The sequence below is a fragment of the Rattus norvegicus genome, chromosome 16 (assembly GCF_021556685.1).
Source record: "Rattus norvegicus strain SHRSP/BbbUtx chromosome 16, alternate assembly SHRSP_T2T, whole genome shotgun sequence".
Classification (NCBI taxonomy): Eukaryota; Metazoa; Chordata; class Mammalia; order Rodentia; family Muridae; genus Rattus; species Rattus norvegicus.
In genome coordinates this window covers 35,547,501-35,574,002 of record NC_141549.1, presented here as the reverse complement: position 1 = coordinate 35,574,002, position 26,502 = coordinate 35,547,501, and the positions used below count along the sequence as shown (strand labels likewise).

The 26,502-nt window shown below is 42.0% G+C and overlaps 1 protein-coding gene and 1 long non-coding RNA gene across 2 annotated transcripts; both read right to left on the bottom strand.

The window, feature by feature from the left end:
* Window positions 1-26,502, bottom strand: part of Erich1 (glutamate-rich 1) — a gene marked incomplete at its 5' end in the record, with an annotated part of 52,793,804 nt that overhangs the window by 48,090,361 nt on the left and 4,676,941 nt on the right.
* Window positions 1,070-8,792, bottom strand: LOC148000521 (uncharacterized). 2 transcript variants are annotated; one of them, XR_015640310.1, is made up of 6 exons: window positions 8,606-8,792; window positions 6,573-6,877; window positions 5,564-5,646; window positions 4,644-4,756; window positions 4,095-4,176; window positions 1,070-2,830 (listed from the first exon to the last, which is right to left on the bottom strand). It is a non-coding gene; the product is annotated as an uncharacterized LOC148000521 (long non-coding RNA). The 2 variants fall into 2 exon arrangements; XR_015640309.1 differs by lacking the exon at window positions 8,606-8,792 and having other exon boundaries at window positions 1,591-2,833.

Below are 26,502 nucleotides of genomic sequence, written 5' to 3'. Positions count from 1 at the left end.
CATTAATGCATGAGTAAAGAGCTGTGAGCTTCTGGTTCCTGCATTCCACCAACCAGCTGTGTGCTCACAGGACAGACCCAGTCTCTCCCACGCTGGCCTCCTCACTGAGAGCATGAGTTTATCTTAAGTTGTTTAAAAGACTGTTACAAATCTTTGATTTGGCAGAACTGGTGACGTAAAGTCCAATTTCATTTTGAATCCAGGCTTTGCTAATCAGCTACCATCACCGCTTCACTGAAATTTCTCTGTATGATAATTTTGATGCTATAGAATAACAACTACATTATGTGTAATTTGGGTATATAATAGGACTGTGGCAGTCCACAGTATGGAGGTAGAGCAGTGTTTTCCAAGCTGGTTCTTTAGAAAATGAAGTTTGCAGTAATGGTTATTTACCCTCCGATTTTTTTTTCAGTCAACCCTGGTCTGTCATAAAATCAATTTTCTGCTCTGTGGATTATCTGGGGGAATTTCAGTGCTTTTTATCCCAACCCTACAATTAAGCCATGAATCACCAACAGTAACATTAAACGTGTGGGAAATGTGACGTGCTATGAAAAAGTATATACTTATTTCCTGAAAGCTGCTGCTGCTGCTGCTGAAAAAATATATTTCATTAGCCTTTCTGGAAGAAAAAAGGATCCAACAGGCTCCTAAGTGGAAATGGCCTGAATTTGGAGGACATGTTCACTGATCAATATTTGAGGAATTTAATAGTACTTATAAGGGATTCCTCAATACATTTCTCCTTACTTGTTTGTTAATTCCAAATCTCAAGGACTTCCTAAAGAGCAAGTTCAATGATTCTTATCTTTAAAACTCTAAAGGGACTGCAGACATAGTTCAGTGTAGTATACATGCCTATCATGGCCTCAACTCTAGGTGAGCAGGGATCTCTAAGAGGAGGTACTTTCAAATGGAGGTTTTATAAACTTGTCCTCTTAATACAAGTTAATGTTAAAACTTCATTTTATGCTAGATTATCTTAACAAATTAAGAAGTTAATCATTCCTCTGAATAATAACATGTGTGCCTATTTAGACAGGAACATCTTCATACATTACAGTTCACGAGGCATTTGTTCTTTATTGTGATGATACACTGCAGGCTACAGACACAACCTTAGGCTGCAGGCACAACCATAGGCTGCAGACACAACCATAGGCTGCAGACACAACCTTAGGCTGCAGACACAACCATAGGCTGCAGACACAACCAACAGAAAGTCAACTGTTCTCTGTAAAAAAAAAAAATCTATCAGGAGTGATCAGTACAGCTGCTCTGTAGTCCAGATAGCTGAGGACAGAGAGAGAAGACAGTCCAAGATTAACTATCTTAAAGAGCCATGTCTCAAAATTCAAGATTGTAACATCTTTACTTCCAGTCTCCCAACCCCATCTCCTACCATGTAGGAATGGCTCGTTGTATCAACCCACAATTCTCATGAAAATCCAAGCTCTAGTGAAAAAGACATGCATAGAAGTAGTTCGTCCATCTACTCATCCATCCCCCACTCATCTATTCATTCATCCATCCATTTATCAAACAAACGTGTATCATGAGAATAAATCATGAGCCAGACACCATTTTAGATAAAGAATATAGTTTAGACAATGAATAATAGACAAAAAGTTATTCTTTGGAACTTAAAATCAATGGTGAATGTTAGGCACTGATCTAAGAAACAAACATAAAAACACAATTACTTAACCAATAAGTATCCTCTATTCTTTTTCAGTTTTTTGTAGTGGGGATTGAGTCTTAATGTCTCAAGTGCTTTGCCACTGAACTATATCTCCATCCCTTAGCACTAAGCACCTTAAATAAAACAAAAATATGTAATGTGAAGAGCATAAGGGCTACTTAATTTACAAAGAGTTAGTGAAGACATTTCTAAGAAGGTGGATTTGAGATTAGTCCTAAGTAACAAAAAGTCAAACACTAAGTTTTGGGGGAAGAAAGTGTAAGACCCAAAGATGGGCTGGTATGAACCATCAGTAGAATCTGGAGAACCAAGAAGAATGCGAACAAAGCCACAATCGTGGGCAAAAGCCAGGTAACGGAAGGCCATGGTCAGGAGCTTAGGGTGGAGAATTTTAATGAGAGATGATCTGATTTTCATTCTCCTAGGTAGAAAGTGAATTGAGAGGTAAGAATAAGTGCAAAATAAGAGTTTTGAAGGCTACTGCAAGATATAATGGGAGTGAAAGTTGCTCAGTTTAAGGTGTATTTTGAAGAAAATATGAAAGATTGGCTATAAGGATGAGAGGAAAAGGAAACCAAAGGTCCCCTCATGGTTTGGATTGGTGTAAATGGAAAGATGGTGGTAGTTGTTGGGAGCGATGCCCTTGAAACCCTCCATTATTGATGTTAATATTATGGTTAGAATTAAGTATGACTAGGTTCATGGAAAATCCCCAGCCAGCTACAGAAGACTAATACAAATCTGGTGGTCAGGATGAATAATGATATGATAAAGTTGTGACCTTGCTGAGAAATACATCTGACGTCAAGATGCCCAATGTGATGACCTGAAACCTTTCTGAAAAACCAACATCCTGCTGACTAATAGATATGACAAACCTGTGACCTTTCTGAAATCCTGTCAACGTCAGCCGATTCCCTAACCACATGAATACTGTGTCCTTGGCCTGTGCAAATGTTTCACGCTTCCCCCCTCCCTCTGTTACCCCTGTTATGGTATAAATTCAGCCTTGGGAAAAAATAAAATTGTCGCCTTGATCAGACTCTTGTTTTGGCATCCTTCTTCGCATCTCTTGTCCTCCATTCTCTTCCAGGTACCTTCTGCACCCTCGTTGACAGGTGGTGGCTACTGAGAGGAAGTAGAATGGGGAAACTAGAGGTGATGTATAGAGCATAACACATTTGAGATGCCTGTTAGCTATCTATCCAAGTGGACATGTTAACTAGATAACTGGGTTATCTGTCTAAAACTCAGTGAAGAGGTCAGCCCAGTAGATTTAACAGTCACTAGTTCATTAACAAGTTTTATGGACATGAGCATTCCCTGGAAGACAGCTTATGTAAGAAGAGAAAAGAGAGTTCACCCTATGATTGCCTGGTTTTATAGGTTTACTCATTTCCTTGAGGAATTTTCTATTTCTGATCTGGAAGGTGTACCTCAGATTTGAAACCTACAGTGTATGTTTTTTGTCATTTGATGTTAAAGATATTTTCTCTACATGTAGGTCCAATAAAATGGAATGATTTATTTAATTACAATTTTGATGACTCCATGTTTTCAGCCCTTTGCTTTAATTAAATAGTTCTATAATGTAATATCTGCCAATGAGAAATAAGACAAATAGATAAATGTTGGTTTCCTCCATCCTTTTTTTCTTTTAAATCATTGTCTTTTCTTCATCAAAGTCAAATAAAACCAAATGCTAGCAAGATACCTCTTTCTCCATAATTGTGTTCAATCATGAAAAGCATGAAATATTAAGTATATTAGTGTACCAGAATCTGTTAGACTTATGGTAACTAGGGTGTATCCTCAGAAGTTTTGTTGTAATCAGGAAAAAGCATAAGATGCCCATTCTACTCATCTTAAAAACAAACACAACAACAGTAGACAAAATATTTTGTGCTGTACTGCCTCTAGGAGGAGAAAAGCCTTGCCTTATTTTGACGGGAGCCCACAGTTCAGAAGTTTCGGGCTTTTTAAAAGGCATTTGATTTTTAAAGAAATTTTGAACTTTCAAGTGTTGACATTTTTAATGATTGTGGGAGCTTTTGAAGTTATATTATATTTTATATTGTGATATTGATATAGGATCATTAGGATAAACAAGAATGGAAAAGCTATCTGATGTGACATATTTGTGTCAAGTTGGCAAGGTTAGTTTTTAGTCAACTTAAAACAAGACACAGTGTTCTGGGAGAAGGTATTCCCAACTGAGAAAATGCCTGCATAAGATTGATCTGTAGGCAAGCCTATGGGGCATTTTCTTAATTAATGATTGATGTAAGGGGACACAGCCTACTGCAGGTGGTGCCACTTAGGGCAGATGGTCAGCACATGCAGAAGGAAGCACCCATGGATACCCACCCTTGGCAAAATTGATACAAACCTGCCTGAGGTCTTGGCTTCAGAAATCCAGCTTGGCAGGGATGTAGTTCTGTAGTAGTGCACTCACTTTCCATGGGCCATGCCTCCAGCATCCCAGAACAAGAATAACAAGAAGTTTGTATGGTGAGCTCCAACTCACTTTTGGTTGGTTGATCAAAGAGCAAAGAACAGACTATAAACACATGCCAAAGGAACCCAATAGAATAAGTGTGTTTCCCCTCCCTTGTTGAATGTCACATTTTACCAGATCATGCCTCTGGGGATTCTTAACACTTGCCTAAATATTCAAAAGAGCTGCTAACTGAAGGATCAATACAGATAAATTGACATCTGGACACTTAGCTGAACATAATCATTAACCATTACCCACGTTCCTTCCTTGTTATGGCAGGATTCTAGTATGATGAAAGAAATCATGATATTGAAGTAATTTAAAAAATATATAACAGCTATTTTCACTATCCCCTCAGAGAAAACTAAGAAGACCCAATTTTTAAAAGAGTATTAATGTGGAGGCCTAGAGTGGCAATGGTTTTATAATTAAGCATACCTCAGAATGCAAATCTTCAAACAGGGTATTATAATCAGAACAAAAGTACTGACAATGGCGATTCAAACATGGCCGTCTATGTCTGTTTGGCTCTTCTAATAGGTTTACTGAGCCTACAATCAGCAAACATGAGACAAATTGGATTATTAGTTCCAAGGGCACACAGACCTGGTATCTTCATGAACGCTTTACAGCAGTAATGGCTACATGGAACTTAGCTTGGAGATAGTGAATCGATTTCTTTGGGGGATGCTTAATTTAGATGCTAATTTAGCCAGATAGTTACAATGTAAGGACTTTTCAAAAGGGCCGAAAGAAAGTGTATTTATAATGCTTCCAAAAGGCAAAAACAAAGCAAACATCGACAGGCAGGCCAGCAAGAAGCAACACATTTCCTCAGCCATACTCTTCTCCTGCTCTTATCCCATTAGAGCAAAAGCCCAGCAGTTTTGCCTCAAGTAGAAGAAAATTAAATGAAGAATAAAAACTTTAATATTTTGCTCCTGGATTTTGTTTCTTTCTACATTCATTTTGAGTCGGCACCATCTTTATTTTTATATCACGATGACCAAACACCCAAGAAAAGGAAGACAGTTGAATAGAAGAGAAGTTAGTTTTATTCATGGCTCAGGAAATACAGTTCACTGTGGTGGGGAAGGCAGGGTAGCAGGACCCTGACATGGATGATCACATCTTGGCAACTCAAAAACCAGAGATTTGGCACCACAAGTAGGTCCAGATTATCACTCAACAGGTCTATGCTTAGGGGTTTCCTACCCCTAAATGGCCCACAACCTCCCTGAACCATTCACTATGTTGGGACACTTCAGCCTGTGGAAGATATTTCACATTCAAACCCTGACAACTAGATTGAAGTTAGTTTACTCATTAAGACATCTATAAATCCACTCTTAATCTACCTGAAAGCACTCGTAGATGTCTCTTTCAGAAGTGACGACAGGACCTAACAGTTGTCAAGGCCCATGTGTGTCTCTTGTCTGTGCTGTTGATGGAGAAAGAAAAGGACTTTTTTTCTATGCAAGATTAATTTGTCGAAACAGGTCTATCCCTCTTAACTAGCTTACACATGCTTTTCCAACAGTCTTTATTCACTAGTTTGAACAGCATTTTGGATTTATTTGCTATTTAGATTAAAACTCTAACTCAATGTTCTTATAATCTTAACAAAAACCTCCACACCTTAGTTACAATATACACATAAAAGGCTTGTTTTTAAATGTTCTTTGGGGTTGTAAACCTGTTCCCAAAGTAGCTGTCTTGAATTCCATCAATGCACCTAGTTTCCAGAAAAGCAGTTGTTAATGTCATCTTGGGCTGGTGTTATGGTAAAAGCAAACAAACAAAAACCTATCCCTTCACAGCAGTTTTCTTCAAACAGTAGTCCTCACAGAGCTGCTTCCAAATCACCTATTATTGTTACATTTGTGGGCCCCACCCCCACCCCCAGCCATAGCTGCAAGTGTATAAGGGACCAGGGTCTTTGAGGACAGAGCTGAGAAGCCAACTGTGTACACAGTTCCCAGGAGACACCCCACTAATCAGCAAGAAAAAATGACTTGTCCCAGCCATTTTACCACTTCATTCACTTAATAGCATTAAGCAAGAGCATATTCAAAACTATATTTAAGCTCCGACTTCCTCAGCTTCTCATCTGTTCAACAAGTATGCGTTTCATGAGCGCGTTAATCAAGGCACCTGGCACAACCTCTGGAGCAACATCAGTGGAAAATATTTTAAAAGTCTTCATTAGAAACAAAAAGATTTTTAAAGAACCTTCAGTAGAAACCAAACTCTAATCCTAACATGGAAAAAAAACAATAATTTCCTAACTAACTGCTCAATTGCAATGCAATTCTGACAGGGTCTACTGTGTAGCAACATGAGTTAAAACCAGGGACACTGACTCACCTCAGAGACTTGGGCTCCCGATTTCTGTAGGAAAGAATATCCAAATGGGCATCTGCTGAGTGGGTAGTGGAGAGCTGTCCGGGATTAAGAGGACTCCAGGGAGAGGGGACATGAGCCAGATCTAGGCTGACCACTCCATCAGTGAAGTACTACACTGTAATATACTACAGTACAGTGCAATGTGGGTGAGGACAGATGAGCTGAGTCTTCTGGGTTCTGTGCAGAATTTCTGGCTCTATCCTGAGAACAATATAATTCTACTAGAAAGTTTCAAATATGTCTTCTGTATCGTTTCAGTTCTGCAACTGTGAAAGGAAGGACAGAGAACAGGTATAGACAGATCATAGACGTGGGTTAGGCAGGGTTTTTCCTAGTAGCAGCAGGGCAGGACAAAGGAACTATGCGACAGAAGTACAAGTTCAAGTGAGGACATCTCCAGTATAACTGGGGGAGGCAGTATCCTCGAACACTCTAAGGACTACAAAATCTCAGCTACTTAGTTGTGCCACTTTAAAAACAACCGTAATAAAGTATATAGTGAACGGCAGCCATTAGAATGAATGGAACTAAAAAACCACAAAGGCTCACCCACATCGTCCATTCTGTCCTGCATCACAGGACTTGTGAATTTGTAACCTCAGCTCTCTGCTTCTCAGGGAGGAGTTGGGGTTGACTAGGCCCTTCGTAGGCCAGAAGCACCCATCATACTAATGGGTGATTGTAAACACAGTGGATTGAGGAATTCAACTCCCCAAACCTGCAGCCTGCTATTCTACAGAGTAAATACAGGTTTAAGTCAAATGCCAACATATCACTTTAAAAGACGTGTCAACCGCCACCTTAACAAAACTGTACAGTGAGTCAGAATCAATAGAAAGATGCTTCGAAGGAAACAGCGTGTAATTATTGTGGAACTGAAGTCAGTCTCCAGGTTTTTAATCCCAGTTATTATAAACTACAAAGGCCATGCCCCCCAGCACGTCAAAAACACAACTGGAACCTTTAACTAGGATTCTATGCCATAATCACTGTATTTTGAAAATGCTGTCAGCTAACACTGATGTGCTTTAATGACAGAGAAGGAGGACTTTCAAAGACAGACCTAACCTTACTTCTGTGAACGTCACTAAGTCAAAACCTCCGAGATCCAATTAGATCTGAGGTTTGTAACAGGAAACTTTATTAGGCAAACCTATAACACAAACAGAACTGGAAAGCGGATGTGCAAACAAACGCATGAACTATGAACTAGCTGCACAGTGGCCACAATGAGCTGGCCTTTCTCAGGTGTCTTGTTTATTTAAAGCAGCAGAGACCGGGGTGTCTCTAAGAAGGTCCATGAATAATTGAGGACATCTGCATATACCTTCTCCTGTTGTCATAGCCATTTAATTTATTGTTCTGTTTAACTATATATGCATAATATAAACACAAATATATACATAAAATTGGCCATTAATACCCATGAGTTCTATGTCCAAAGAATCAATAAACCATAGATTAAGAACATTAGAAAACAGTGGCACCTAAACTGAATATCTAATGATTCCACAATATAGTATAACAACTATTTACATAGCATATATGTTGTGGTAGGTGTAAAAAATAGTCTAGACATGGCTTAAAGCATAAAGTTGTGCAAAATTTATATGCAAATACATAAAAATGTATATGCTACTTTACATAAAGGTCTTGAGTATCACAAATTTTGGTACTTGAATAATGTTAAGAAATTAATCCCCTACTGAATGCTGATGGAAGAAAGACCAGGTGTGTACACTCATGCACATGCATGCGTGCATTCACATAACTGTAGAAAATTTACCTAAACATAATTTAATCTTCTATCTTTATGTTTTAAATTTACATATGGTTGGAAAATGGCATTTGCTTCTTTGAGCTATAACACACACAGATTCTCCTAACCATAACCTTAACAGGATCTCAAATGACCTCCAAATCCCAAAGACTTCGTTCAGAAGAAGGGTCCTCTGGAGGACCCTTCAACCATGGCAAGCACCGATATGCTTTACCTCCCCATAGGCTTCGTGCACTATTTGATGTTGTATAAGTGGCTCATGCAGGATGCAATCCTTGGAATCCAGTATCTCCCTGACGCAATGACACGGGCTTCATCTTCGCTGTTGCAGCTTTCCTGTTCTCCAGAGTTCCTGAGAGGTGTTCTACATACAGCATGTCATGTAACTGATATGAACATTTCTACATAAAGAAACACACACAAAGTATAGGAGATATTAATAAGTAACTCTGTAACACAACATGGTCTTTTCTATGTGTCCTCTGTATCACCCAGATTATTGGCCACTCATTTTCTTTTCTTTTTAAAACACGTCATTTTAGGGGCTGGATAGATGGCTTAGAGGTCAAGAGCACTTGTTGTTCTTGCAGAAGATCCAGAAGATCAAAGTTCAGTTGACAGCACCCACATCAAGACAGCTTAACCACCATAATTAGAGCTCCAGGGGATTAGATGCCTTATTCTGGCCTCTGTGGGCACTTACATACATGTACACATACATATACATTACACACACACACACACACACACACACACACACACACAAAGGCTCCTTGACTTTTTTAACAGCATCTTCATCTGCATGGCAACTATTATGAGAAACCATATGTTATGAGAATAGACTGAAAAGATACATGCTCCCCAAGGCCTCCTCATGACAGATACCATTGACAAATGGTTTCCTAGTACTGAAATTACCATCCATGAAGACAAGGGTGTGAGCAGTAGAAAAGAAGCCACAGTTTTAAAGATACCACATTGAACTAGGAGCTTCATCTATCCATTTGTTATGGAAAGGTGTCCCTATCTCCTCTCTAGGACATCACTTCTATCTGTTGCAGGAGTCAAAATACCATGTGCTGCAAGGACTGTCTGAAGTTCTACACCCGGGTTAGCATCGGGTCACTTCAAGTCTGCTTCATGTCTCCAGGTTGTCTACTGCTCCATAATTATCCAATTTAAAACACACACACACACACACACACACACACACACACACACACACACATACACACACACACACACACACACACTAATTATCCAATTTAAAACACACACACACACACATACACACACACACACACACACACACACACACACACACACACAAAGGAGCATTTTACTTTTCTAAATCCAGAGAAAGGACTAGGTAGCTGAAGTGGTTCCCATAGGAAGAACAACAATATCAACCAACCAGACTCCCCAGAGCTCCCAGGGACTAAACCATGGCTCCAGCCGCATATGTAGCAGAGGATGGCCTTGTTGGGCATCAATGGGAAGAGAAGCCCTTGGTCCTGTGAAGGCTCAATTCCCCAGTGTAGAGGAATGCCAGGGCAGGGAGGTGGGAGGAAGTTGGTGGGTGAGTAGGGGTGCAGCCTCACAGAAACAGGGGGAGGGGAATAGGATAGGGGGTTTCTGGAAGGAAAACCAAGGAAGGGGATAACATTTGAAATTTAAATAAAGAATGTATCCAATTAAAAATATATCTGGCTGGTCATCCTGGGGAGTTTATTTCTTGCCTGTTTTTTGTATCACCCTTCCTCTTTACCCCTTGGGGTGCTTTCCTAGTGAATTTAGACTCCAGCAAGTCATATCTTTTCTCAGTTATTTAAATCAGTAAAACACTTTTCTCCAGGTAACAGTGTGCTGGCTAATGCATATCTCAGATTTCAAATAGTTGGCATTTTTGTCATTAGACACCAGGATTTATTCCTGCTGTTCAGTTTCCTAAACTGAAACTTACCAAACAACAATGGGTAATGTTATTCATTTTATTATTGTATTCATTACTCACTAAAACTGTAGTTAATAAAATCAGGTTATTTTCTTTGGAGACTTCATAAAACCTGAAATATTTATTTATTCTCATTTTATTCAAGTAGGTGTTTTGCCTGCATGTATGTCTATGCATCCTGTACATGTCTGGTATCTGTGGACCAGAAACAGACATCGGATCCTTCTGATTTAAAGAGAGATGTGAGCTGCCATGTGGATGCTGGGACTCAAACCTAGGTCCCCTGGAAGAACAGCCAGGGCTCCGAACTGATAACCTGTCTCTCTGAGTCCTCTTTGGAGACTTTTTTTTTTCTCGGAGCTGGGGACCGAACCCAGGGCCTTGTGCTTGCTAGGCAAGCGCTCTACCACTGAGCTAAATCCCCAACCCCCTTTGGAGACTTTTTTATGAGGTCATGTGCACTACCTCAAAATGTCGGGAAGAAGTGGTGCTCACTGGACAAATAAGTAAATGCAGTAAGTGGGTGTTTAGTCCTCGGCAGCACACGTGTCCCTGCCCTGCTCTAACTGTGTGGATGCCAAGCAACCTCATTAGTACTCTAACTACAGTGGCGTCATTACTAAAATGCAGGAGACACCATAATACTGTGTCTTTGTAGTTTTTAAATGTTTATTTATTTTGTGTGCTGTGTGTGTTTGTCTCTGAGTGTATCAGTGTGCTTGATGTGCATTTATAAACCTGTAGATGTCAGGAATGGGCATTGGATGCCCTAGAACTGAAGTTACAGACGCTGTGACACATAGACTGGGAAGTGAATAGTCAATGAGCTTATTTGCTGAGCCATCTCTCCAGACCCCAGCATCATGCTAACATTTAACCTACTAACACGTTTTATGATTCATAAATTCCTCGACTACAATATTCAGTGTACAGAAATCTTTTGATTGGTTCAAGCAAAGTAAGCTGTGTCCCCACCTTTACCTTGCAAGTTTAAGTTGCTATGTCCAACTCTGCCCCTCCACACTCCCTATTAATAATAGATTCTTTTCTCATACAATATATTCTGATTATAGTTTCTGCTCACTCTACTCCTCCCATCCAGATCCATTCCCCGTGTCTCTCATTAGAAAAGATCTGGCTTCCAAGGGATAACAATATAAAATATCATAGGATAAAGCAAGAACCATCACGTCAAGGTTAGACAAGGAAAACCAACAGAAGGGAAAGATCCCAAGAGAAGGCATAAGAATCAAAACCAAAAAAAAAAACTCCTTGTTCATTCACTCAGGATTCCCACAAAAATACTAAATTAGAAGATATATATGTATATGTATGTATATATGTATGTATGTATATAGAAGACCCAGTACAGACCTGTACAGGCACTGTGCTTATTGCTTCTGTCTCTGTGAACTAAATATGAACTTTGCTCAGTTAGTTAAGAGGGCCTGTTCTCCTGGTGTCCTCCATCCCCTCTGGCTCTTAGACTCCTTCTGTCTCCCCTTCCATAGGGGTTCCCTGCACTCTGAGGGAAGAGATTTGATGGAGACATCCTATTTAGAGCTGTGTGTTCCAAAGTGTGTGTGTGTGTGTGTGTGTGTGTGTGTGTGCATCAAAAAACCAAATAACCCAAATTAAAAAGTGGAGCACAGATCTAAACAGAGAAATATTCTCCGTAGAGGAAATCCAAATGGCTGAGAAATGCTTTTAAGAAACGTCCAACATCCTTGGTCATCAGGGAAATGGAAATCAAAACTACTGTGAGACTTCATCTTACATATGTCAGTCAATCTCTAAAATCACAAGTGACAGTTTATATGTGGAGTAAGGGGAACATTTGTCCATTGCTGGTGGGAACGCAAACTTGTACAGCCACTTTGAAAATCAGTGTGGCAGTTCTTCAGAAGATGGAAATTGATCTCTCTCAAGATCTAGCTAGACTACTCTTGGGCATGTACATAAAGTATGCTTTATCCTAACAAAGGACACGTGCTCATCCGTTTAGCTGCTGCTCTACTCATAATAGAAATTGGAAACCATCTAGATGTCCCTCAACAAAAGGATGGTTAAAAAAAATATGGTACATTTACAGAATGGAGTATTACTCAGCTGTTAAAGAGGACATCATGAAATTTTCAGGCAAAATGGATAGAACTAAAAAAACATCCTGAGTGAGGTAACCCATACCCAGGAAGAAAAGCTATTGCATGTACTCACTCACTTCTATGTGGATATTAGCCATTAAGTAAATGATAATGATAGGATGGATACATAGATATCCCTGGGAGGAGAACATAGAATAGATTGTATGGGTGGACTGGGGGAGTGGGACTGGGAGAACCAGGTAAGCACAGGGAGGGGAGCTGGGGATGAAGGAAGGAATGTGGGGAGAGACACCTAGAATTGAGGGGCACTTGAGAGGTAGTATGAGAACCTAGAGCAAGGGAAACTTCCCAAAATATACGTAGGTAATCCTCACAAAGTCTCCAAATAATTGAGCAGATGGAGTCCCAACTGGCTATCTCTTGTCACCCAATGAAGCTTCCAGTACCGGGACTGGGTTACATCCAATTTGTTTGTTGGCCTAATGGATCCCATGGAAATCCCCAAACAACCCAAGTTCTTGCCAACCAAATAGATTGCTCTTCACAAACTGACAGCAAGTTCCCACTGATAAAAACAATACTTACACAACTCATTGAAAATGGGATCTTCACTCATGTGCCTTGGTGTCTTTGGGATGAGACAGTATTCTGCAGGCTACCAAAAAAGTAACATAACCACCAACCCAACCACAAACCCCGTGGTTTACCATGCTGTCCTGCCAGCAAAATGTGCAAGAGCAATGGTGGCGCAAAGCTTATAAGAATAACCACCCGATGTCTGAGTGACTTAAGGCCCACTCCATGAGAGGGAGCCCGTACCCAACACTGCTTGTGCAACCAAAAACAAGAGACTAGGTAGCCCAGACACCTAGAATGAAATCTAAGATACTGCTCTTTAAAAACCAAAAGAACAAACCCACAAAGACATAACGATAAAGTGACTCCTAATGACACTCTGTTGTACTCAGCTCAGTGCCTCGCTCAGCCATCAACAGAGGAGCTCCTTCCTTCCTGCAGCAGATGGGAGCAAACACCATGATCCAGTTCTTTTATCTGAATGATCTTAGCACTGGAAATTCAGATGCTCTTCATTTGGGGGAATTTGAAAGTATTTGGGAGAAAATTGAGAAACATATTGGAGAAGATTGAAGCTTTTCAAAGTTTAACTCTCAGGGCTGGAGAGAAGGCTCAGTGGTTAAGAGCACTGACTGCTCTTCTAGAGGTCCTGAGTTCAATTCCCAACACCATAGTGGGGTCACAACCATCTGTGATGGAATCTGATATCCTCTTCTGATGTATCTGAAAACAGCTACAATGTACCTATATACATAAAATAAATAAGTCTTTTTTTAAAAAAAAAGTTTAACTTTCAAAGATTTTAGAAGCACTAATGCCGGACTTCATCTTATATATTTACTTTACTTTCTGGACCCTGTAGTTATTCAGAATGTCCCCTAGGTGTGTGTAATAACTTAATTGTAGAACTCATTTACTTTATAGCTCATAATAGGGTCTGTCTAACATCACAGTAGCTATACTGAAATGCTAACACATTACTAAAACTCCATTCTTAAGCAGACACAAAGTTCAAGGGACTCAGCACCAGTCCCTGCCTGCCTTCTTTCGAGCAAGTGTCTCTCTTGAGGCTCCCCTGACTCCACACTCAAGGTTCTTTGGATTTCAACATGGAATCGGAATCATTGTCCCTCCAGGGACCTCCCAAGCTGAGCTTCCTGGTTGGGGAGGTCCCTACCTCTCTGTCTCACCAACATGCAAATGGCCATTGCTACACAAGCCTGCTCCTTCCCTGTAAACTAATAATCCCAGTGCATAGTTTCATTTCCTGCCGCTATGATGGCAGGTTACAGTCCATCACAGCAGGGAGGTCATAGATGCAGGAGCTTGAGAGAGCTGGTCACTCTGCATCTACAGCCAAGAGCAGAGGACAACGACTTAGGGCAAACAAAGCATTGGGTCACTCTCTCCACTCTTTAAAAAGAATTATTTGCTGTGTATATATGTTAGTGTGTGTGTGCGTGTGTGTGTGTGTGTGTGTGTGTGTGTGTGTGTGTGTGTGTGTGTGTGTGTACCATGCTCCTGCCTGGTGCCCTGAGAAGACTGAAAGAGGGCATCAGATTTCCTGGTACTGGCTATAGGGGGTCAGGAGCCTCCCCATGGATACTAGGAACCTGAGTCCTTTGCAAGCAGAAGTACTTTTTAAAAAGATTTATGTTTGCTTTATGTGTGTGAGTGGTTTGCATTCATGTATATATGTGTACCCTAAGAGGCTGTTGGATGCCTAAAACTGGAGTGGTACAGGACTGTGAGATACCTTGTACTGATAGACATTGAACACTAGTCCTCTATAAGAGCAGCCAGTCTACTTGTCCATTGAGCCACTCCCCAAGCCCTATTTTCTCCCCTCTTCTACCATGGAGAATCTTCTTCCTGAGGAACAGTGCCACCTGCAGCAGCTGGGTCCCCACAACAGTTAAGATAAACCCCACAGAAATGTCCACAGGCAACCTAATGTAAGTCCATCACCGAGACTTCCTTCCTCTGTGATTCTAGATACGGCACACGTCACACAGCGACTTACCACCAACCATCACAGACACCTGTACCACGGCGTGGTTTCCATCACACCCAAGATTGGGGAATCTGGGTAACTGACTGTGTGCGCTTTCAGAAGACAGATATGTCTCACCTTTTTAATACACAGAGCACACAACAGAGCACGCCCAGCAACTAATAAAATAACACTAAAAGCTTATGTTACAAATAGATGTCTGGCCCTAGATTCTAGGGCCTAGAAGACGAAAGAGAAAAAAAGGTAGACATATAAAAATTGACTGAAAAAGAAAAAAATCTTGCATAACCACTGCATTCAATAGAAGCTATTTTTCTAAGTTATTATTTCTATCATATGCCTGGTATAAAAGCCACACAGTAGCAATTTCTAGGAAAAAAATTGTGACAAGTTTATCCTACGACTCCTGGTACTCCGTCTTCTGTTAAATAGAAAGCTGCACACTTTAAACTTCTTATCTCCTCGGGGACCACATATGCCCTCCGAGTGACTCATAGCAGTTTTCTGTGCTGGAGTGACTCATAGAAGCTGGGTCGGGAGAGAAGTAGAAAGATGGCTGTAAATTATCTTCCAAAGCACCACGTAGCAGCTGGTCACCAATAGCTGTGAATCACCCTCCTCTCATGAGAATGTGATTGTTCTTCCCTTCCAACCGATTTATAGACACTGTACAGATGGAATGGCTCCGTATGCTTCTCCATCTTGTCTGGAGATGACGAACCCTCTGTGCTGTACCATCTCCTAACTCAGGCATGGGTTATGGAAGGGTTAATCTAATTTTCAAAACCATTCTGACTCTTTAGACACCGTAGTATTTGAAGTATAAGCCCAACGTCTTCCCCGCTTTCTAATGTTACATTGGACTCTTTCCTCTAGATCAGTCGCTCTCGCTCTCGCTCTCGCTCTCTCTCGCTCTCGCTCTCGCTCTCGCTCTCTCTCTTTCACTCTCAGCTCAGCACTTGTGAAAACAAAGGCACAGTGTTCCCACAAAACTAACAATAGTTAAGGGAAGAAGGTTCTATGTTCAGTCACGGAGCCTATGGGGACTCACCAGACTCCTTTTGGGTTGTGTCCTTGTCTATAAACTGGTCATTGCATTAGATGCAGGCATCACTCCAGTTCCTGTATCTTCTAGGCCTAACCTTGAGGCACCAGTCTTACACACACACACACACACACACACACACACACACACACACACACACACACACACACGACACACAGATACTTAAATCTGGATGTCATTCTTGTCTTCCTCTAGGTTCCCACCTAGACCAAGTGTAAGGTCTGGGCTGTTTTTTCCTTCTCTGAGCCTCCACTGGAGCACACCAGCTCTATTTCTTTCTAAACCTGCTCCTGATGATTTTCCAAGTCAAGAAATTGATGACAGATATAAGCCTCATCAATATTGCAGGCACACAGCACTCAGTAGCTACAGATGTCAGTGGCCATGGACCTTCAATGTCTCCGCTGTTAATAGATAATAAAATTGTTGGGCCCCTCAGATAGACCTAGGACCTTGAAGTGAATAACGACTCTCTCCAGCACTCAAGACCTTCCCTGGGGGTAATGAACGTCTTGGGAATCCCCACTGTGATGGAGTCTCTGGGATGCTGTTGTTATACTCACAGCCCATGAGGGTGCACCCTCTTTTTATCCTACCACATTTGGGCACTGACATTTCTAAAGCTCAGGAGTGATTGGGGACATTTGCATGTAACCCAGTTCAGTATTACAGACAACGAAGGTTCTGTAAGCCCAGACTCATGAGCCCTCACGTCTACCACCCCAGGAGTAGGTCTGACTCCTTAATATAACCGAATGGTTTGACCATGCCAATTCACTTGCTCTGCCTGGACTTACAATCTTTGAATAAATTTGTAAGCTCAACCACAAGTGCACACAGTGCAAACATCGAAGAGAAATCTATGAATCTCTCTCCCTCTCTCCTCCTTTTTTCCCTCCTACCAGCTCTATCTCTAGGGACCTTTCAGCAATTATAGGACAAAGTATCATCTCTTCCCACCTCTATGCTTTTGAAAGTAGACAGATGAAAGAAAATGTTCTGACGCCATACAAACCACTATTCTGTCCAAATTTAAGTAAGAAGGGCAGCAATATAAGTGGTTGATAAGGAAACAGGAATGCAGGGTAGTCAGATTTACGAAGCGCAAGTCCAGTTCTCCCTGCTCTGTTTGAATGTCAGACACGGAGTGAGCACTGCTTAATCCAGCATTGCTGTGAGGTACTGAAATGTACTTAGACTGAAAACAGCACGTGTTGTGTTCACCTGAAGTTTAAATATAGGTGAATTCCCTATAGTTAAACTGGCTCTGGCTCGGGCACAAGGCCTATCGGGCAATAGCCAATGGGAGTAGAGTTAAGAAAATACCACAAAGAACCAAGAACTAGAAAATGCAACTGAGGTCCAAAAATCTCATTAGACAGCATAACTCCGTCTGAATTATCTCATAAAGGTGGAGGCCAGCTCCGGGTGCCACCACTCTGAACGATAGGATGGCAAGACCTGGACTTTTGATAAGACATAAACCTTATTCAGATCACAGCCAACAGAGGAAAAACACAGGGGTCTTACGACGCTATGCTTCCTAACCTTTCTTTTTAAAACGCTTTGCTGAAGGCCCGAGAAGACAAAAGACAGGTTGCGAATTGTGTCTTTCTTCGATTTTTATGGTTAGAATTGACTTTTTTAAAAGGCAAATACTCCAATAAGAAATATCAATGTTTCCTAAGGCTAGGAGGAGGGCTGAAGGTAGGGAAAGAGAGAAGAAAATGCAGGAGACCAGCAGCAGTCACCAAGAAGACTGTGGAGCCTCTGATTTCCTGATAACCTTCAGCCCCAGCCTGAGCGCCCAGCCAGGAAAACAGTACTTAACGTTCTTCCCTAAAATAGACTTGAACACTTAAAACACACTCGGGTTCCAGGACCGCTGAATTAAAATGTTTCGGAAGTCATCTCTTAGGATATTTGGACGGCATCTCTTTATAACATTAGATACTGTCTGTTGTTCTTTTTTATGATTCAGAGAAGTCCGTCTGTATTCCCATAAAGCTTGGCATCACACAAGTGAGTCAGCAAAAACCATCCTCCTATTTACCGACAGTCGTCCTAAATACCGGCACCCATTCCACGAAGCAGCTTATCAGACAGATAATTTTTTTCCAAAATAATATTTCTATTGATTCTCTGGGAACTTTACCTCCCAGACCCACTCACACTCACTTCCCAGTCCTTCCACATCCATCGGCCCCTTTGCCCTTGTGACTTCCTCCCACCAAGGGGGTAATAAAAGGAAAAGGAGGAAGTTCAACCTGGGTTGCTCATACTAAAGCAGGGTTCCCTCGACTTGCAGTCACCTGCCGCTAAAGAAAACCGAGTCTCCTCTCCACCTGCACCCAGGTCAGAAACCACCAACTGTGGAGAGCTGCACTTCAACATCCTGATCATGGTCTGTAAGAGTGTGTTGGGGGCGGGGTTGGGGGGATTAGGGGCTCTCACAGAAGCCCGAAACCTTTCCAGTCCTTTCCAGTCCCTCAGTCTCTCAATCGTCCTGGCCCTCCTGTCCCTCAATCATCCTCTTTCACATCACTACCCCCGTAGGTAGCTTCCTTTTTAATCTCAGCTGGAACTCAGATCACAGGCTTGAAAGGAATAGAATCTTTTTTTAAAGAATTATTTATTTAGTTTATGTATGTGAGTACACTATAGCTGACTTCAGACACACCAGAAGAAGGCATTAGATCCCATTACAGATGGTCGTGAGCCACCATGTGGTTGCTAGGAATTGAACTCAGGACCTCTGGACGAGCAGTCAGTGCTCTTACCCACTGAGCCATCTCCCAAGCCTGAAGAAGAGAGTGTTATCTTGGCCAAGTCCTGATGTTCAAATCAAGGACAGCTTCACAGATTTGGCACCTTACCCGATGAGAAGAATTTTAGGCCCTCCCCGTCACTGGATAATTTGATTCAGCCAGATCTGCCAACTGAGAATTCTGTTTAAGTGCCTCGGAGGAGAGATGTTCAAATCCTGGCCCCCTCACTTTAATAGCTTTTAATCTTGTACAAGTCACTTAACCTTTCTGCTCTCTCCTCTTTGAAATGAAAACAGTACCAGCTGCTGCCCAGCATTGTAAGGAATTAATGATTTAGTCCACATAAAGTGCTTCAAGCACAGTGTCTGGCCATATAAACAGCTCTTACTCCAGTTGTTAATGCTACTCACTGGATCTGCAGTGCGCTCTCTCCCTAGCCCTTATATAGTAAAATGTATTTCTAACCTTGAGTCCTATCCCTTCAGACAGTTTAACCACATCTTAGGTACCAGGAACTCTGGCAGATATAGCCACTGTACAACTGACTCATGGTATATAAACTTGTATATAATTACATCTTGGTGTTCTTTAAAAAAAAAAACACTCCTCTAGCCATAATTAATACATCTCTTTTTAAAATCTAAAAATTGCGCATATTTAAATATTTAAAATCACATAAGCAAAATTGCTGGAAGTATTTTTAAGCTATTTCTTCATGAGTCTGTGTAGTTAGAAAATAAGTAATTAGAAATGGGTTTATTTTGAAAGAATTATCACCTATTTTTCACCTAAATGAATTGCTTACGTTTTTTTCCACACGAAACTAGACTTAAAATTAGATTTTAAGACAAAAACAATCCTCTGCCTTTAATAGTGCCATTTAAAATGCAGATTTCGTTGCAGATGAGAAGAAATGAAATTTCCACAGCACAAAAATAAATGGGATTCCGGAGTCACTATCATATAAATAGGTGTCCATCTGGCCAACCCTAGGATTGCCAAATTTCTTCCTTCAATTGTTCTCCCAAGTTTAACAAGAGTTTAAAAGCGCCCTCTAGTGGCCTACAAGGTCACTGACAACCTAGAGTACAAAGTTAATCTGTCATTTTGTAATTGTATGTTCAGTTTTTGCATTCTATATTTTGTATTTGCTGGCACAATGGGGAAGGAAGCCTACAGGGCACTTAAATGAATGCTGTTACATGAGTGTTACTTGAGTGTAACCAGCTCTGAAGTTTCACAGTATCACTCTGACACAGAAGGCTGCTGCTGCTTTGGGGACTGACTGTCCACAAGGCCAGAAGGAGCTTTGCTCAGAACAACTCATTGAGTGAACGGCCACCTACATTTCACTATTTCCACTATATGATCAGAAATCTTTACATCCAATCTACCTGTCTTCAGCTGAAAAGCTTCAGATCCAAAAGAATACAGAATGGGGCCAGGTGAGGTGGTACAGCACAAAGGAAGACAAGGCAGGCAGATTTCTGTGAGTTTGAGGCCAGCCTGGTCTACAGTGAGAGTTCCAGGACAGCCAGTGCTGTTCAGAGATTGCCTGGAGGTGGGGGGGGGGGGGCTTTGCTGCTGTTGCTGTTGCTGTTGCTGCTGCTGCTGTTGTTGTTGTTTAAAAAAATCTAACATGAGTAAAAGTCCTCTTTTGTCTAGATTTAACCCATATATCCTTGTAAATTGAACCACACTTGTTGAAACTCTACCTTCTTTATTTGGTTCTAGAAATGTTTTTGGAGTAGGGTGGGTGCCAGGCCCTGTGCCACACACCAAGCATACGACAGCAATGAGAACAGATACTTCTCTGTTAAACCAACAATGTGAAAACATGATGGTGCTGGATGTGGTGGTCGCTGTAAATGAACATGACAGGCAGATTTTGTGTACATTAGGGAGGTGACTGAAGAAGGGATTTACCAGCTTAAGGTAGGGTAGGGAACTATTTCAAGTAAGAAAAATAAAATATACTAGAGTTGGAACTCTGTACAGTAGAAAGGGTGGCAGATTGTGAGTGGAAGCCAGGTCAGCATGGGCCAGGGGGCACAGTGGAGCAAGAAGGTTTGTTAAACAAACCTAAGCTTTATGAGTAGAACCCAAGGTAGGTGGATAGAAAGAACATCTATGTGGATAGATAGGAGGGGAACATGAGTGCCTATACACAACCACACACACACACACACACACACAGAGAGAGACAGAGACAGAGAGACAGAGAGAAAAACAGAGACAGACAGACAGAGACAGACAGACATCAGACACAGACAGAGACAGAGACAGACAGACACAGACAGAGACAGACAGAGACAGACAGACATCAGACATAGACAGAGAGAGACAGACAGAGATAGAGGCAGACAGAGACAGACAGACACAGAGAGACAGAGACAGACAGAGACAAAGAGAGAAGCCAAGTCATGCATGGCTCTGTAGACCACAGGTAGGCTTTGAGCGTTGTCCTAAAGGCAGTGGGAACTCAAAAAACGAATGCATGGCTAACATGATATAGTATTCTTTTTTATAAAAAACATCACGTTGCATGTGAAGACAGAATTGAACAGAGGCAGGCATGGCAGTGTGGATATAAGAACCACTGCTGACTAGACCTGGGTGGGTGAGGGGGCGTTGAGGAGAAGGCCAGAGATGGCAGAATTCTAGATCTGTTTGAAGATGATGCTGATGAGATTTGATGGTGACATTTTTTAAAGTGGTGAAGGAAAGGAGGTTTTAAAATACTACAACTGAACACACGAGCACTCTCCAGTTCCATGCACCTCACAAAGGATACTGAATTTGTAAGCGCCAGAAATAAAAAGAAAATTAAAAAGGCAACTCCAGAAGAATGTATCCTGTAGCTTCCTTCAGCCTGACCTCCCTTCTCTGCAGCTCCTGGGGCCCAGGAAGGGGACTTACTTTATAGCGGTGGCTTTCCATAATCAGGCCAAAAAGAATCTTCTGGAAAAACTGAAAGCCCATTATTTGAGGAGCAAAAGGCAGACATCCAGTGCAGAAATCTATCCTCAGCATTGTGTCTATTCAAGGTTCTGAGAAGAATATAAATAGGGCTCACATTTCCAACAATATATTCAACAGATTAAGAGAAGTAAAACACAGAATTCACACATTCTTAGGTATAAAGGAAGGGGTGTGAATATACACTGAAATATCTTAGGAGCTATACAAAGCATGAGAATTGCTACTTTGAATCCCTTGCTTGCTTCATGCCTGTATCTCAATCACTAGCATGAAACAAAAATAGATATTATTTCTTTTCTGGCCTCAAAGCAGAATCATCTGGTCTGTAGAACAAATGCTGGCCTTTTGAATTGTCTGAAAACTAAAATTAGTTTGAATGAGGATCCTCAATCTTTCAGCTGAGGGAGACAACGGAACGTGGGACCAGCTGAGGACACGGCTAGAGAATTTTGCATAGAAGTGTCTGAGAGATGGAAAAACCTAATTTCCATTCACACGAGAAACAAATATGGGGAAGAGAAGGAGGAGTTAAAAGTGGCCTTTGGTGGCTCAGAAATTCATTTCAAAGCAGATGAGAGGCTGGTGTTTAACAAAACCCTTTCATCTCCTTGGAGAGTTCCACAAGTCTCAAGGTCACAAGGAGGAAAAACCCTTATAATGGGGGAAAAAAATAAACGTTCTCATCTGCTTCAGACGTGGGGTTGGGTTTACAGTGTTCAGCTTTGGTCCATTTGTCTCTTCTTTCACTGTGGTTTCTAGGGAGAAAACAGATGCAAGAATGTAAATTTGGGGCTGGGGAGTAGCTCAGTGGGTAAAAACAGGAGGACCTAAGTTTACATCCAGAGCACCTGGGTGAAAAGCCAGGTCCAGCCTGTCTGTCTTCCCAGCGATGGGAGGTAGAGACAAGCAGAGCCCTGATGCTCACTGGAAACCAGTCTAGCTGAGTTAGTGAGTTCCCGGTTCAGCAAGAGACCCTAACTCAAAACAAGATCAGGACAGATCCTAGAAGGCACCTGCTTTAGAGTTTCCATTGCTGTGAAGAGACACCAGGGTAACTATTAGGAAAAACTTTTAATGTGGGGCTGGCTTACCGTTTCGGAGGTTTAGTTCATTATCATCAAGCATGGCAGCGTGCAGGCAGACGTGGTGCTGAAGAAACCGAGAGCTCTGAATCTTGATCCACAGGTAGCAGGGAAAACACTATGTGCACCGAGCCCTTGGCTTAAGCATCTGAGACCTCAAAGCCTGTCCACACAGTCAAACACGTCCTCTAACAAGGCCACACCCACTCCAACAAGACCACACCTCCTAATAGTGCCACTCCCTATGGGCCAAGCATTCACACACAATCTATAGGGAGCCATACCTATTCAAACTACCACAGCACTGGTGGACCTTGGCCTCCACATAAACATGCACACACACACACACACACACACACACACACACGCACGCACGCACTCACGCACGCACGCACGCACGCACGCACACCTTTTTAAATGTAATTTAAAGATTTAAAGACTTCATTAGAGTCCCATCTTTTCCTTTGCCCTGTTCCTCCTGTGAGTGTGAATACTGAGTATGCACCAACGACTTTCCTGACTGCTGACAGCCATTGCGAGGCCTACTTTCCATGGAGCACATTAGAATCACCAGACCGATGTGCTCTCTTGTCTATTTTCCTGGAGAGAGGGAGGAAGATTCTTAGCTTAGATGACCAGTTATCTTTGCTCTTTCTTTTCCAGGAGAGCATGAGAAGGGTGGAAACAAGAGGCTCCACATAGAAAACATTCAAAACCAACCTTGTATGGCTACAAACTCTTGGCAATCTTTAGCCTGTACATTAATCTCTGTAAAAATAAGGAATCTTGACCGCTGTGATCTTGTGCAGGCCTTCCATTCCTTGCCTGGAGTAGGGAGGGGCTCCCGAGACCCAACCCCTCCCTAAGGATCTAGAGATAGTTAATGTTTGCCAGGTAGACCAGGGATGCAGAGTTTCTCGGGGAGAATAACCACTAGTAGGTGGTCCATACTCTTGTAAGCAACTCTAATAAAATTCACTGGGTCAAAATTCAGAAGGGAAGGGACTGGGAATGGACTTTGGGTGGGAGGAGCTGTAAGGAAAAGCTTTGGTGTTTAAGCAACTGCCTTACCTATGGGTGTAACATTTAGAAAAAAGTCACAAGCCTCACAGAGTTACAGTCATTTCTGAGTGGAGGCTGTCTGAGGAGACTTTTGTGGGGGAAATCTGATTCTTGGTTGCAGTCTTGAAATGTAGCACGTGCACAAATATGGAAGAGGAATTATACAAGTATGTGTCTGGTATTTGCTTGACTAGCAAAAGTCTGTTCTAGATTTTTTTTTAAAGGGGCTAAATGGGGTATGCACATTGTGTGCATTATTAAGAATCTATAAGGCTGCGTTCCAAGGCACTCTTTCCGGCCGTGTGTCTATTTTAATGCACTATCCCGGTTTTACCTTGACCAGGCAGGTCAGTCACTGCAGTCTGCATATTTTTGCCATCACTGTTCTTGCCTGCATAGAAAGATCTGAGTTTGAAGGCAAATCCGTGCTTTCTTGTAGTTACCTTTCCTATGACTCTTCAAGCTTCTGTCGAGCATACCGACAAGGAGGCTTAGTTTATCCTCGGATGCAGAAGATGCTCCCCAGCTACCTTTTCATGTGACGGTTTGAAGAAACCAGGAGAGCAGAGGGAATAATCCTGTCTGACCTCTGAAGTAGCAGGAGGGTGAAAAGGATAAGTATGCTGCTGGGTCGACAAGACATTTGCATGCTGTAGTGTTGTTTAGAGCCAGTTAAAGATTTATGGAGTTTTTTACTGCATTTTGGATTCTACAAACATTGCAGATATATCAAAGAAATGCCAGCGTATCCTCACCCTAAAGGGTGACCATCCATGTGGAAAGATAACACTAACACATATGATCAGTCAATCAGAGAGTAATTGAGCTCTGGATTCATAGGCTGCTGGACATAAGTCTACACAGACAGAAGAGGTCAGTGCTCAAACACCAAGAGCCACCTTATTTATTCAACAAGCAACACATGAAGGAAGCGTGTCCAGGTCTCTTCGTGCATCCCTAACAATTAGATAACAAAGTAAGCTGCATTATTAGCAAGCACAGAGGGGCCAATCATTGTTGTGGTACTACCTCAACTTTCCTAACAATATCCATGTCCACATTCTCCACGACTCTATAAGGAAGACAATGGAGAAAGATTTGAGGCAGCATCCACAAGATCAAACCACAAACTCTGAGTAGCGCAAATAATTAAATAGCTTCCCAGCCTGGTTCCTTATTCTCCTGGATGTTTAAAACCCAGACAAGCATGTGATACAGGAAGAAAATTGATCTGTTTCCTTATCCCTGGTTTTATAATACAATCCTTTGGCTGCTGTAGAACCCCCTTAGGCTTATTGAGAACAGAAGGCAATGCCTCCTGTGTATAGTAGCAGGTCTCTCTTGTTCTGTTCCATTTCTCTTCTTGGCACTAGCTGTCTCACTGGCACTGGTGCCAGACAACCTCTCATTACGTTTATATCATCATGACCAAAATACTTGGCAGCGACAAGGAAATAAAGGCCTGACTTGACTTATCCAGAGCTCAGTCCATCTCCTAAGGGAAAGCACAGCAGAGCATCACCAGCTGTGGCAGGGGCAGCATGCAGCTGTGGTTGCACACATTCTGGTGGTCCAGAAAGCAGAATGTTCAGAATGAAGGACCGGGTCACCCTAAATGATCTAATACAATAAGCAGGCTCCACCTCCTGAGGTTCCCCAGCAGCCAGTGGGGTTGGGGGAGGGGGTGGAGGTCAAGCATTCAAATAAGAGTTTGTGTAAGACACTGATTCAGTGATAGCATCATGCCTCCGTGAAATCCCAGCCACCTCCCGACATCCCCAGAGAAGGAAGTCCTGGAGTTCCTCAAGCTCTCAAGCTCATGGTCTTCACTGAACCAGTGCAATGTTGCACGTCTCAAGGAAAGAGACAGGCTGCTCTTTTCCTCTGTCTGAGACACACTTTTTCTTTTTTTTTTTTTTGGTTCTTTTTTTCGGAGCTGGGGACCGAACCCAGGGCCTTGCGCTTCCTAGGCAAGCGCTCTACCACTGAGCTAAATCCTCAACCCCGAGACACACTTTTTCAATTAGGAATGCACATGGTGGTACCCATACATGGGTTTCCTACAGCCTTTCCCTCTCCCCATCCAGCTCGGGAAGGAAGCCATTAAAAGGGCTGAGAAATAGAATAGTATTTGAAGCTGCCATTTAGGTAGAATATAATGGGTGTTGGTACCATTCTAAGTAGACTATTCAAATTAACTCAAAGTACTCTTGATAGGCCCCTAACTACAATTAGCACCATTTCTGAAGCAGAGATTAATGACGGCGATTAAGCAGCCTCTGTGACAAGCTAACTGCTATGAGAGGAACTGGGGCTTGATCATAGATCCCTGGCTACAGAGTCACATATTCAAATACCCCTTGTCTGTTCTTCACTGTTCTGCCTCTCTTGGGCACCCACTCACCAAGTACCCACTCTCTCCAGGAAAATGTTAGTGAGTCTTTGGGATAGCAGCTCAAGCTGGGACCAACCCTACATAAGCATCTTCTCAAGTTTATTTTT